Source organism: Loxodonta africana, chromosome X, assembly GCF_030014295.1.
Source record: "Loxodonta africana isolate mLoxAfr1 chromosome X, mLoxAfr1.hap2, whole genome shotgun sequence".
NCBI classification, from domain to species: domain Eukaryota; kingdom Metazoa; phylum Chordata; class Mammalia; order Proboscidea; family Elephantidae; genus Loxodonta; species Loxodonta africana.
In genome coordinates this window covers 149,676,446-149,690,870 of record NC_087369.1, presented here as the reverse complement: position 1 = coordinate 149,690,870, position 14,425 = coordinate 149,676,446, and positions in this window count along the sequence as shown.

Here is a 14,425-nt window from a genome sequence, read left to right as displayed (position 1 = left end):
TTGCACAGATCACTGTCAATATTATATCTGTTCCATGAATCAGTTAGGGGACATATTCATAAAACCTTTAGAGAGCTAGAGTAACTTTACTAATTTAAAACACCGAGCTGCACAATATCTTTTCTAATCTATTTTCCCTTGTGAAGTTGATTTTGGTAAATTTTGAGACAACTCTTAAGATATCTGAAAGGACTTTGATTGTCACACATGTGGGATCAGGAAACACAGTTACGAAAAGTTTCACTTTTGCTGAGTCATAAATATTTCTTATACTTCACTCTAGTTTATCATGTGTAAATCACCCTAACTGGGAATTACATTTCCCAAGTTTTAGACTAGCAGTGCTTACTACAATGAATAGTAGAAATTATCAAAGTTAGATAATGATAAAAATATATTCATTCGTTCATTTAACAAGTACCTGTTATGTATTATGGAAAACTAGATAAGATCCCTGCACTCATAGAACTTACAGAGTACCAGGAAATAGAATTATTTGAATTCAGTTGTGATAAGGGCAGGAGAATTGCAGTGTGATAAAAAAAATTGGAGGTATAATAATTACAATAAAAATACTATCAATACTGAAATTGGACTGTCCCAGGATGTATATGCTTTCTGGCTTTAAAGCCTGTGAAGGCCTTGAGATGGGCAATCTCACGTGTATGGGGGTGCATTTCTCAGTAAGCTTGCTTTTGGCTTGGACTAGGATTGTCAGAAAATTAAAGCAATGGCCATGGGAGCAAGTGGGAAGTAGGAAAGCTTCTATGTTTTAAACCCGTGTACCCATTCTTCTCCCTTTCTAGGAAGCATTCAGGACAAGTAATAATTAATTGGTAATTATCTATAAAGTATAAATTCAATATCAGTACACATGTACAAATAAAAACTCCAATGCACATATTATGATTGAGATAGTAAGAACAGAGCCATGGCATTACTGGCAGAAAGTGAATAAAATATTTTTTCATGTAAGCATAAACAAGAAGGTCCATTTTGTGAATCATATAAAGCTGTACATTTTTGTTGTTGTTAACAGAACTCAGACTATGGTTTAATAAGTTGGCTTCAGTGCCTTACCTCATGTTTCTAAGGACATAAATCAGCATAAGTACTGGTGTTACCTCACTATCACCATATATAATCCATGTTTTCTTCAGTGAATGTTTGCAAGCTCACCAGCCACTGTGACATTTTGCTTCATATCCCTTTCCCTTCACTCTCTCATTAGATACAGTGTCATGACACCAGTTAATTAGTTCCTGGCTTTTGACTAAGTATTTTGAGTTAGTATTTAGCAGTTTCTACCATTTCTGCCATAATGGCTAGTTTATTTAAAATGACAATACTCTATGTGACTTTTTTTTTTTTATATCAAACGGTAATAGGTATTCTTCTTAATGTGGAGAAAATGCCTTTTCTGGAAAATGGAACTAGGATTTTATTTTCTCACTACATAAAATGCTAAAAATATCCTAAGATTCTTGAAATTTAACTCTGTTCCAACTGGACTTTATTTTATATTAATTTTTTGTTCCAGTGCAAAGCAATATTTTATAAAATATATTCTATTTAAGATATTCTCATATAACTAGTAAAGTCATTAAAGGACTGAATTGAACTCTTCTCCAGAGTGAAGATTTGTTGTGTAAAATTAATAGCTTGAGATACTTATCCGGAGATATACTTACATTACAAGAAGGTGTTTATTTTTAGTATGGTTTTCCAGAGCTCAGTATTTAGCAGAGGGACTAAAATAACTATCCAATAACTGGTAGCCTTTATTATCCTTCAACCTCTTCTACTCACACCTGATGTTCAACCCATTTAGCCTTCTTTGTGCAAAGCCCTCTCTCTGTTCGGAGTGCTTTCCTCAATCTCTCTGCTTCCTAATCTCTTATTCATTCTTCTAGGATCAGCTCAGTCAGAAGATTTCTTTCCTGACTTACTCCGCCACCCCACACTAATACCTCATTAACATGTGGTTATCTCCAGCTTATTGCTTTTCACGTTGTAGTGTAATTGCAGACATTTTTTCCCCCAAAATGAAAATGATTTTGTTTTCCAATTATAAAGACCATACACGCTACTATAGAAAAATTCAAACAAGTAACAAAAGACAGAGACAATTTTGGTTGACGTTTTTTAGGCATTCATCAAGGATCATCTACACGTGTGCACACTCAGCCCCATACCTACAATGTTTTGTATAAATCAAGCCATACTATCCATGTTTTTTTTTTGAGCCTGATTTTTTTCCCTTAGAATATTTTATGGAGATATTTGCATATCAATGCATAAAAATTTTAGTGGCTACATGATGTTCTGCTTATGGATACGCATTCAATTATTTAACAATACCACAAATGATAGATGTTTGGATGTCTACAGGTTAAAAATTCTAGCTTTACACTCCATCTCACATCCATACCTTCCTTTAAACCCCACTGTCATCACCTGCCCTAGTTCAGTCCTTTACTATTTCTACTTAGAACTCTGTATTAGTCTTCCGAGGAAACACTGGTGGCGTAGTGGTTAAAAGCTACGGCTGCTAACCAAAAAGTTGACAGTTCGAATCTACCAGGCACTCCTTGGAAACTCTATGGGGCAGTTCTACTCTGTCCTATAGGGTCACTATGAGTTGGAATTGACTCGATGGCAATGGGTTTGGTATTTGTTTTTTATTAACCTTCCAGCCTACCACTGCATTAAAAAATGAGTCAATCTCTGCCCATTCCTATTTGTTCTATACACTTACCTCAAGCAGTGCTAATTATTTTCATTATTTTCTTGTTCAATAACTCTCAATGGTCCTTTGTTACCTAACAAATTAACAGTATACTCTGCTATATACCGTCCAATTGCTATGGACAAAAGTCAATAATGACTAAAATAACTTCTCCAACCATACATTTAGTTGTTCCAAGATTGAAGACCTATGGGTCAAGTGCACCCAGCAGATTTTGTTTTGTTTGAGTAGTGTAGTATTTCAGAGCTTTTGGAACTGGAATATTTTTTGGTATGGCATGCCCTCTCCTTTGTTTCAAGGCAAATGATACCAATCCATATTTTCTTCCATTCCACCAATGTTTTTTCACATTTCACTACTTTTCTGCCTCCTGGACACATACATTAAACATCCACTATAATTCCACTAAGTAGGATTATTGTTTATTCCTTGGACATTTGTCCTTTTACCTCCCACCTTCTTGTCACTGTGCATTTCCTTTACCAGAAACTTACTCTTCTATGACATACAATAATCAAGATCTATGCAACCTTATGTCATACCGCAATTAAGTGCAATGTCTTTTGGGAAGGCTTTCCTATGCATCCAAACAACAGAAAATACTCGTCTCTTTTTAATTCTCATGACATCTTGTATGGTGTATTGTGTATTGTTTAACCTTTAATTTTCTACTTGATATTATAAGCATTTTTTCTACTAATCCCCTTACTAGATTCCATAGGGTATTGAAATTATTCACAGCCTGCTCCTACTTTTTGCAAGACACTGGGTGAAAAGATGCAGCAACCACATATAAGTTATTAAAGAAGCTTGAAACACATTTTGGGGGAAGACAATATCAATAGGGTAATGGCCACGGGGTTTGACCACATTTTGTGGGAGTCAAGTGTTTTTCCCAAAAGAATATATTTTCTTTCAGTCACCTCTTTTTTTCCAGTCTCTGTACTTTTTGAATTCTAGTATCCATGGTTATTCCCGTAGTCTTATATTTTGTGCTGTCTTACACATCACACAAAAGTTCTTTTCCACTGAAATCTCTAAAGCAAGGGAGAGGCCAAATCAACTGAAGGTTTGGAATGATGTCTCTATACTTAAAAGCCTTAGGTCAACTGCTGTTGTTAGGTGCTGTCAAGTCAGTTTCAACTCATAGTGACCCCATGTGACCAAGTAGAACTGCCCCATAGGGTTTTCTTGGCTGTAAATTTTATGGATTATCCACAGGTTTTTCTTCCATGGAGCCACTGGGTGTGTTTGAACTGCCAACCTTTTGGTTAGCAGCCAAGTGCTTAACCTTTGCACCACCTAGCAACGAGGTATTTCACTGGTCACTTTGTAGAGTTTAGCCACCTGCACTGTTATTAAGCTTTCCTTTTCCTTTCTCTCTTTTTTCTCTCTCAAAACAAATTTTGTACTCTTGTTAACACCCCAGCCACTCATTCAATTCTTATACAGTACAAGATAGATATCTCTCTACACATCATTTACTTGGGAACTCACCTTATCTACACAGAGCTTATTAAAGAGAAAACAGTGATTCCCTAATATGAGCTCTCGTATGAAAACATTCAAATAAATTATTTAAAAAATCTTCCTATGTATCCTTGACTCTGTATTGAGGAATGATATGGTAGGTAAAATGAATGAACAAAGTAAAAGTGATATTCCAGTTATGGCTAAAAATCCTCAGGTTAGATTAGAAAGTGTAATGAGGGACAAATTTATAAACTGGGAGATAGATGAGAAACTTGGCAGCAGGAATCATGAGGTGTTTAATATCTTATTAAAGTCATGTCTAAGGCAAGCATGGCAGTTTTCGACACTATTATGCAATATTTTCCCAAAAATTGTATCCCAGTGGAACTCAGGTTCAGTCAGGTAGTTTTTGATAACTCTCATTAATTGAAAACCAGACTTCTAGGCAGACTAGACAGAAAAGAGAAATAGAAATAAGAGGTAAAACTATAACTCATCTCGATATAAGAAAAAAAAAGGGTAAAACATCATTATTTACAGGCATTATGACTGTATGTCAATAAAACCTAAAAGAATCAAGTGAAAAACGATTAGAAATAAGAAGACAGATCAGTAAAGTGACCAGAAAGAAAATCAATATACGTAAATTACTAGCTCTCCTAAGTGCCAGCAATATTTACTGAGAAAATACAACAGGAAATGATGCCATTCAAAATATAAATTTCTCAAGAATAAACTTAAAAACAAATGTGTAAGACATATAAAACAACAACAGCAGCAACAAAACTTTATTGGGAACATAAAACACTTCCGTCATACAATGTTCCTGGATAGAAAGATTCAACTTTATGAATATGTCAGTTTGACTCAAATGACTGTTCAGGTTTAATGCTCTTGAACTTATCAATATGATTCCAAAGTTCATTTAACAGGATAAGGCATGCAAACAGTGAAGAGATATTTAAAAACCAGAGTACAGGTGCAGGCATTTTTCTATATCACTATGCTTTATAAAATATATTAATTAAAATAAAGTGGGGGCTTTTCCAAGAATGCATAGATGTATCTTTGCAATAAAATAGCAACCCCAGGGATATAAGCTAGGTAATATGGAAATTAGAATATGATGAAAGTAGCATTTAAAATCAGAATGAAGAGGATAGATTTTTGGAAAATGCTTCTGTATCAGTTAGTGAACACTGGACAAAATGAAATGAAATTTCTGCCCTATACTACAGACTAAAATACATTCCATATATAATACAGAATTAAATGTAGAAAACTGAAATCCTAAAAAACCAGGGCAAGCTATCAATGAATATATTTCATCTTATAGTGGAGAAGTACCTTCTAAGTATAAAAGTAATGCCATATATCATGAAAGAAAAACCTGATGGACTTGTCCACATAAAAAAATTTAATTTTTACATAAAAATATCATAAAAATTAGTGGTTACTATGGATTGAGGGAAAGGGGGAATGAGGTGTTAATGCTTAATGAGTAGAGTTCCTGTTTGGGGTGATGAAAAAGTTCTAGGAACAAATAGTTGTGATGATTATGAATAAAACATCGTGAATATAATTAATGCCACTGAATTGTACACTTAAAAATGGTTAAAATGGCAAATTTTATGTTAATATATATGTTAAAAAGTGCGTGTGTATACGTATATATGTATATGTTTATGTAATATATACATATACAAGTGCATGCATACACAGGCACACATATTCCCACCACCACATGCTATTATGGTTTTCTTACCTTGCAGATTTTGTTCATATACTATATATATATATATATATATATATACCACCAATCCACTGCCGTCAAGTCGATTCCAACTCATAGCGACCCTATAGGACAGAGTAGGACTGCCTCGTAGAGTTTCCAAGGAGCACCTGGCAGATTCGAACTGCCGACCTCTCAGTTAACAGCCATAGCTCTTAACCACTATGCCACCAGGGTTTCCGTATATATATATGTCTCCCCACGTCTGTCAGTTTGTTGTACTATGGTGACTTGTGTGTTGCTGTGATGCTGGAAGATATACCACTGGTATTTCAAATACAAACAGAGCACCCATGGTAGACAAGTTGCAGCTGAGCTTCCAGACTAAGACAAACTAGGAGAAGGACCTGGCAGTCTACTTCTGGAAAAATTAGCCAGTGAAAGCCTTATGGATAGCAGCAAAGCATTGACTGATACAGTGCTGGAAGATGAGCCCCACTAGTTGGAAGGCACTCAAAATATGACTAAGGAAGAGTTGCTTCCTCAAATTAGAGTCAAGCTTACTGATGTGGATGAAGTCAAGCTTTCAGGGCCTTCATTTGCTGATGTGGCACGACTCAAAATGAGAAGACACAGCTGCAAATATCCATTAATAAAAGGACCATGGAATGTAAGAAGTGCGAATCTAGGAAAATTGGAAGTTGTCAAAAATGAAATGGAATGCATAAAGATTGTTATCCTAGGTGTCAGTGAGCTGAAATGGACTGGTATTGGCCATTTTGAGTTGGACAATCGTATGGTCTGCTATGAAAACTCTGGTTGTGTAGTGGTTAAGAGCTATGGCTGCTAACCAAAAAGTTGGCAGTTTGAATCCACCAGGTGCTCCTTGGAAACTCTACGGGGCAGTTCTATGCCAAGAATAATGAACTGAAGAATGGCATTACATTCATCCTCAAAAAGAACATTTTGAGGTTCATCCTGAAGTATGATGTTGTCAGTGATGGGATAATATCCACACACCTACAAGGAAGACCAGTCAATACAACAATTATTCAAATTTATGCACCAACCATTAAAGGTCAAAGACAAGGAAATTGAAGATTTTTACCAACTTCTACAGTCTGAAAGTGATCAAACATGTGATCAGCATGCATTGATAATTACTGGTGATTGGAATATGAAAGCTGGAAATAAAGAAGGTTTGGTAGATAGAAAATATGACCTTGATGATAGAAACACCAGAGATCACATGATAGAATTTTGCAAAACCAACATAACGGCAACTATTCATGTGGACTTTGCCGAATGGAATACACAGGAATCAAATCGACTACATCTGTGGAAACAGATGATAGAAAAGCTCAATATCATCAGTCAGAACAAGGCCAGGGGCTGACTGTGGAACAGACCATCAATTGCTCGTATGCAGATTCAAGTTGAAGCTGAAGAAAATTAGAACAATTTCACAAGAGCCAAAGTATGACCTTGAGTGTATTCTACATGAATTTAGAGATAATCTCAAGAACAGATATGACTCATTAAACACTAATGACTGAAGACCAGACAAGCTGTGGAATGACATCAAGGATATCATACATGAAGAAAGCAAGAGGTCATTAAAAACACAGGGAAGACCAAAATGGATGTCAGAAGAGACTACAAAACTTACCCTTGAACGTCGAGTAGCTAAAGTGAGTGGAAGAAATGATGAAGTAAAAGAGCTGAACAAAAGATTTCACAGGGCAGCTTGAGAAGACAAAGTAAAGTATTACCCTGAAATGTGCAAAGAGTTAGAGAACCAAAAAGGAAGAACACGACTGGCATTTCTGAAGCTGGAAGAACTGGAGGAAAAATTCAAGCCTTGAGTTGTGATATTGAAGGAGTCTATGGGGAAAATATTAAAAGACACAGGAAGCATCAAAAGAAGATGGAAGGAATATACAAAGTTACTATACCAAAAAGAATTGGTCGATGTTCAGCCATTTCAGGAGGTGGCATATGAACAGGAGCCAATGGTGCTAAAGAAAGAAGTCCAAGACACAGTGAAGGCACTTGCAAAAAACAAGGTTCCAGAAATTGATAGAATACCAATTGAGATGTTTCAACACAAGGATGAGGCTCTGGAAGCACTCACTCGTCTATGCCAAGAAATTTGGAAGATAGCTACCTGGCTAACAGACTAGAAGAGATCCATATTTGTGTCCATTCTAAAGAATGGTGATCCAAGAGAATGCAGAAATTATCAAAAAATGTCATTAATATCACATACAAATAAAATTTTCCTAGATATCTTTTAAAAAATGGTTGCAGCAGTAAATCGACAGGGAACTCCCAGAAACTGAAGACAGATTCAGAGCAGGACGTGGAACAAGGGATATCATTGCTGATGTCAGATGGATCTTGGCTGAAAGCAGAGAATACCAGAAAGATGTTTACTGTGTTTCATTGACTGTACAAAAGCATTCGACTGTGTGGATCATAACAAATTATGGATAACATTCTGAAGAATGGGAATTCTCAAATGCTTAATTGTGCTCACGCAGAGCCTCTATATAGACCAAGAAGCAGTCATTCGAATAAAACAAGGGGATACTGCATGGTTAAAGTCAGGAAAGGTGAGCGTCAGGGTTGTATGTATGCTTTCACCATATCTATTCAATCTGTATGCTGAGCAAATAATCCGAGAAGCTGGAGTATATGAAAAGGAACAGGGCATCAGAATTGGAGGAAGACTCATTAACAACCTGAGTTATGCAGATGATACAACCTTGCTTGCTGAAAGTGAAAGGACTCGAAGCACTTACTGATGAAGATCAAAGACAACAGTGTTCAGTACGGATTACACTGCAACATAAAGAAAACAAAGATCCTCGCAACTGGACCAATAAGGAACATCATGATAAACTGTAAAGATTGAAATTGTTAAGGATTTCACTTTAATTGGATCCACAATCGATGCCCATGGAAGAAGCAGTTGAGAAATGAAATGACACATTGACTTGGGCAAATCTGTTGCAAAAGACCTCTTTAAAGTGTTAAAAATTAAAGATGTCACTTTAAGGATTAAGTTACACCTGGCCCAGGCCATGGTGTTTTCAATTGCCTCATATGAATACAAAAGCTGGACAATGAATAAAGTAGACCAAAGAAGAATTGATGCCTTCGAATTGTGGTGTTGGTGAAGAATATTGAATATACCATGGACTTCCAGAAGATAGAACAAGTCTGTCTTGGAAGAACGACAGCCAAAATGCTCCTTAGAAGCAAGGAGTACAGCAAGGCTTCATCTCACATACTTTGGACATGGTATCAGGAGGGACCAGTCCCTGGAGAAGGACATCATGCTTGGTAAAGTAAAGGGTCAATGAAAAAGAGGAAGATCCCCAATGAAATGGATTGACACAGTGGCTGTAACAATGGGCTCAAGCATGACAATGACCATGAGGATGGTGCAGGACTGGGCAGTGTTTCGTTTTGTTGCACATGGGGTGGCTATAAGTCAGAAGCAACTCAACGGCACCTAACAACAACAACACACACATATATACATCAATACATGACAATATAATGACATATATGTTAAGGGTAAATGGAGTTTAATTGTTCTAAGGTCATTGCTCAGAAAAATATTAAAAGTACTAATTACCATTAAAAAAATTACCATTAGCCTTTAAAAAATCAAAAATTATGTTTAAATCTCTTGGGTGACAACTAAAAGACTTATAAAAGAGCTCATGACTTCTGAGTAAATGCATGAGGGCAATACTGATTAACAGAAAGAAATAATTTAATCAAAAGGAAGCTAAAAGAAAAGGGCTATTAATTAGGGCAAAAATATGCCAAGAACTTAGTAAGATTTAAAGTAGATTTAAACTAATTGGATTAAGTGTAAGGGACTAAGATGCCCAAATTAAAGGACAAAGATTGTCAGATTCAATTAAAATCAAAACAATTCAAAACAAACAAATGAACAAGCAACACTGATTACTGTTTACAAACACATATTTAAAACCGGATGTAGAACTTTAAAAGTTAAAGAATGGCAAATGATAATGCCATGCAAACATTAACTCCAAGAAAGCTGGTGTAGCTACATTATGATTTGAAAAAGTAGACTTTAAAGAAAAACTATCACTAAGAACAAAGAAGATTTTATAATAATAAAGGGTTTAATTTACAAGGAAGATACAATTTGAAATTTGTGTGAACCTGATAGCAGCTTCAAAATATGTAAAGCACAAATTCATAGAGCTATAAGGAAAAACAAATAAATCGACCTATGTAGTTGGAAATTTCTATTATTTAGAAAAATTTCAAACCTAAAGACAAGTTAAAAGTGCAATGAACATACACAGATTTTAGATACACCAATTTTTAACATTTTTTCAAATTGTCTTTCTCTTTCATCTCTCTCTCCCTGCTCTGTATCTCTCTCTATCTCTCCTTCTTTCACTTTGAGTTGGGGTATGGAGTATGGCTTGGTGTATAATTATAGACATTTTCTGAACCATCTTAAGTTACGAATATGATCTCTAAACATGAAAATTATCTTTAATTAAAAAACATTTTCTAATATACAGTCCACAGTCAATTTTCCTCATTTGTCCTCAAAAATTTTATATATATATATCATTTCAAAAATGTTATATTATCTACATCTATATACATCTATCTATTTTATATATAATATAGATATATGCAAGCCCCCACGTGTCTGTCAGTTTGTCGTACTGTGGGGGCTTGCATGTTGCTGTGATGTTGGAAGCATCACACTGGTATTCAGATACCAGCAAAGTCACCCATGGCGGACATGTTTCAGCTGAGCTTCCAGAGTAAGAGAGACTAGGAAGAAATGAGACTAGCTAGGAACAGAAAAGGCCTTAAGCAACAAGTTGTGTCAGTTAAAGATTATCTAGAAGGATAGTGTCAACCACAATGCATTATTTACCCCATTTAAAAGAATATCTTGTTAATGTTTAAGCACAGTGTTGTCTGCTTCCTCCTAATCTTTCTGCTAGCAGTTGTTTTTCAGGTAAACCAGGTAAAACCAGAATCCTAGGCATGAGCAAGTAGACCAGGTTAGCCACCAGATGACTCCATCCCGTAATGAGTATTGCCTAGGAACCAAAAGACTCATGCAAAGAACCAAAATCACCCTACATACACCATTTAGCAGTGACTGAGCCCATTTCAGAAACGAGAAGTCCATTGGCCAATTCCATGCCAAATCTTAGCCTGGCCCCTTTTGAACATGCATGTTATTTTTACCAGAAAATTAATGAGTATGTATGGCTGCCCCTTTCCCATTTAACGTAAAACTTCCTTCAGCCCTTTGTTCGAAGAGACAGTACTTTAAGAGTATTCTCCCTGTCTCCTTACTCACTGCAAGTAATAAACTATGCCTTGCTTTAAATCCACTTGACTCTTAGTTATTCTTAACGAGACTACAAGCGATAAACCCATTGCATTCAGTAACAGAAGGACTTGGCACCCTACTATTGAAAATAATTAGTCAGTGAAAACCTTAGGAATAACAGCAGGACACTGTCTGATATGGTGCCAGAAGATGAGCCCCACAGGTTGGAAGGCACTCAGATGACCACTGGGGAAGAGCTGCATCCTCAAAGTAGAGTCAACTTTAATGATGTGGATGGAGTCAAGCTTTCAGAACCTTCATCTGCTGACGTGGCATGACTCAAAATAAGAAGAAATAGCTGCAAACATCCATTAATAATTGGAACATGGAGTGTATGAAGTATGAATCTAGGAAAATTGGAAATCAACAAAAATGAAATGGAATGCATAAACATCAATATCCTAGGCGTTAGTGAGCTGAAATGGACTGGTATTGGCCATTTTGACAGTCATATGCTCTACTATGCTGGGAATGACAACTCAAAGAGGAATGATGTTGCATTCGTCATCAAAGAGAATATTTCAAGATCTATCCTGAAGTACAACACTGTCAGTGATAGGATAATATCCATACGCCTACAAGGAAGACCAGTTAACATGACTGTTATTCAAATTTACACACCAAACGCTAAGGCCAGAGATGAAGAAACTGAAGGTTTTACCAGTTTCCACAGTCTGAAATTGATCGAACATGTAATCCGGATGCACTGATAATTACTGGTGATTGGAATTCGAAAGTTTGAAACAAAGAAGGATCAGTTGTTGGAAAATATGGCCTTGGTGATAGAAATGATGCTAGAGATCACATGATAAAACTTTGCAAGACCAACAACTTCATTGCAAATACCTTTTTTCACCGTCAAAAATGGCAACTCTACATACAGATCTAGCCAGATGGAATACACAGCAATCAAATCAACTGCATCTGTGGAAAGAGATGATAGAAAAGCTCAATAACATCAGTCAGAAGAAGGCCAGGGACTGACTGTGGAATAGACCATCAATTGCTAATATGCACGTTCAAGTTGAAACCCAAAAAAATTAGAACAAGTCCGTGAGAGCCAAAGTATGACCTTGAGTATATCCCACCTGAATTTAGAGACCATCTCAAGAATATATTTGATGTGTTGAGCACTAATGACCAAAGACCAGATGAGTTGTGAAATGACATCAACGACATCATGAAGAAAGCAAGAGCTCATTAAAAAGACGAGAAAGAAAGAAAAGACCAAAATGGATGTCAGAAGAGACTCTCAAACTTGCTCTTGAGCATCGAACAGCTAAAACAAAAGGGCAAATGAAGTAAAAAAACAAAATATTTCAAAGGGTGACTTGAGAAGAAAAAGTAAAGTATTATCATGACATGTGCAAAGACTTGGAGATAGAAAACCAAAAGGGAAGAGCACACTCAGCGTTTCTCAAGCTGAAAGAACTGAAGAAAAAATTCAAGCCTCAAATTGCAAGAGTGAAGGATTCTATGGGGAAAATATTAAACGACGCAGGAAGCATCAAAAGAAGATGGAAGGAATACACAGAGTCATTATACCAAAAAGAATCAGTTGATGTTCAACCATTTCAAGAGGTGGCATATTATCAGGAACTGATGGTACTAAAGGAAGAAGTCCAAGCTGCTCTGAAGGCATTGGCGAAAAACAAGGCTCCAGGAATTGACAGAATATCAACTGAGATGTTTCAACAAACTGATGCAGTAGTGCTGGAAGTGCTCACTGGTCTATGCCAAAAAATATGGAAGACAGTTTCTTGGCCAACTGACTGGAAGAGATCCGTATTTATGCCTATTCCCAAGAAAGGTGACCCAACCAAATGCGGAAATTATTGAATATTAGTATCACACAAAAGCAAAATTCTGCCAAAGAGCATTTAAAAGTGGCTGCAGCAGTATATCAACAGGGAACTGCCAGAAATTCAAACCAAATTCAGAAGAGGACGTGGAGCCAGGAATATCCTTGCCGATGTCAGATACATCCTAGCTGAAAGCAGAGAATACTAGAAGGATGTCTACCTGTGTTTTATTGACTATGCTAAAGCATTTGGCTGTGTGGATCATAACAAACTATGGATAACATTGCAAAGAATGGGAATTTCAGAATACTTAATTGTGCTCATGAGGAACCTGTACATAGATCAACAGGCAGTTGTTCAAACAGAAGGAGATACTGTGTGGTTTACATTCCGGAAAGGTGTGTGTCAGGGTTGTATCCTTTCACCATACCTATGCAGTCTGTATGCTGAGCAAATAGTCCAAGAAGCTGGACTATATGAAGAAGAACAGGGCATCAGGATTGGAGGAAGATACATTAACAACCTGCTTTATGCAGATAACACAACCTTGCTTGCTGAAAGTGAAGTGGACTTCAAGCACTTGCTAATGAAAATCAAAGACCACACACAACCTTCAGTATGGGTTACACCTCAACATAAAGAAAACAAAAGTCCTCACGACTGGACCAGTAAGTAACATCATGATAAGTGGAGAAAAGATTGAGGCTGTCAAGGATTTCATTTTACTTGGATCCACAGTCAACACCCATGAAAGTAGCAGTCAAGAAATCAAAAGACTTATTGTATTGGGCAAATCTGCTGCAAAGGACCTTTTTAAAATGTTAAAAAGCAAAGATGTCACCTTAAAGACTTAGGTGCACCTGACCCAAGCCACGGTATTTTCAATTGCATCATATGCAATCAAAAGCTGGACAATGAATAAGAAAGACCAAAGAAGAATGGACGCCTTTGGATTGTGGTGTTGGTGAAAAATATTGAATATACCATGGACTTCCAAAAGAACGAACTAATCTGTCTTTGAAGAAGTGAAACCAGAATGCTTCTTAGAAGCAAGAATGGTGAGACGACATCTCACATAGTTTGGGCCTGTTGTCAGGAGGGATCAGTCCCTGGAGAAGGACATCATGCTTCATAAAGTACAGGGTCAGTGGAAGAGAGGAAGACCATCAACGAGATGGACTGACACAGTAGCTGCAACAATGGGCTCAAGCATAACGATTGTGAGCATGATGCAGGACGGGACTGTGTTTTGT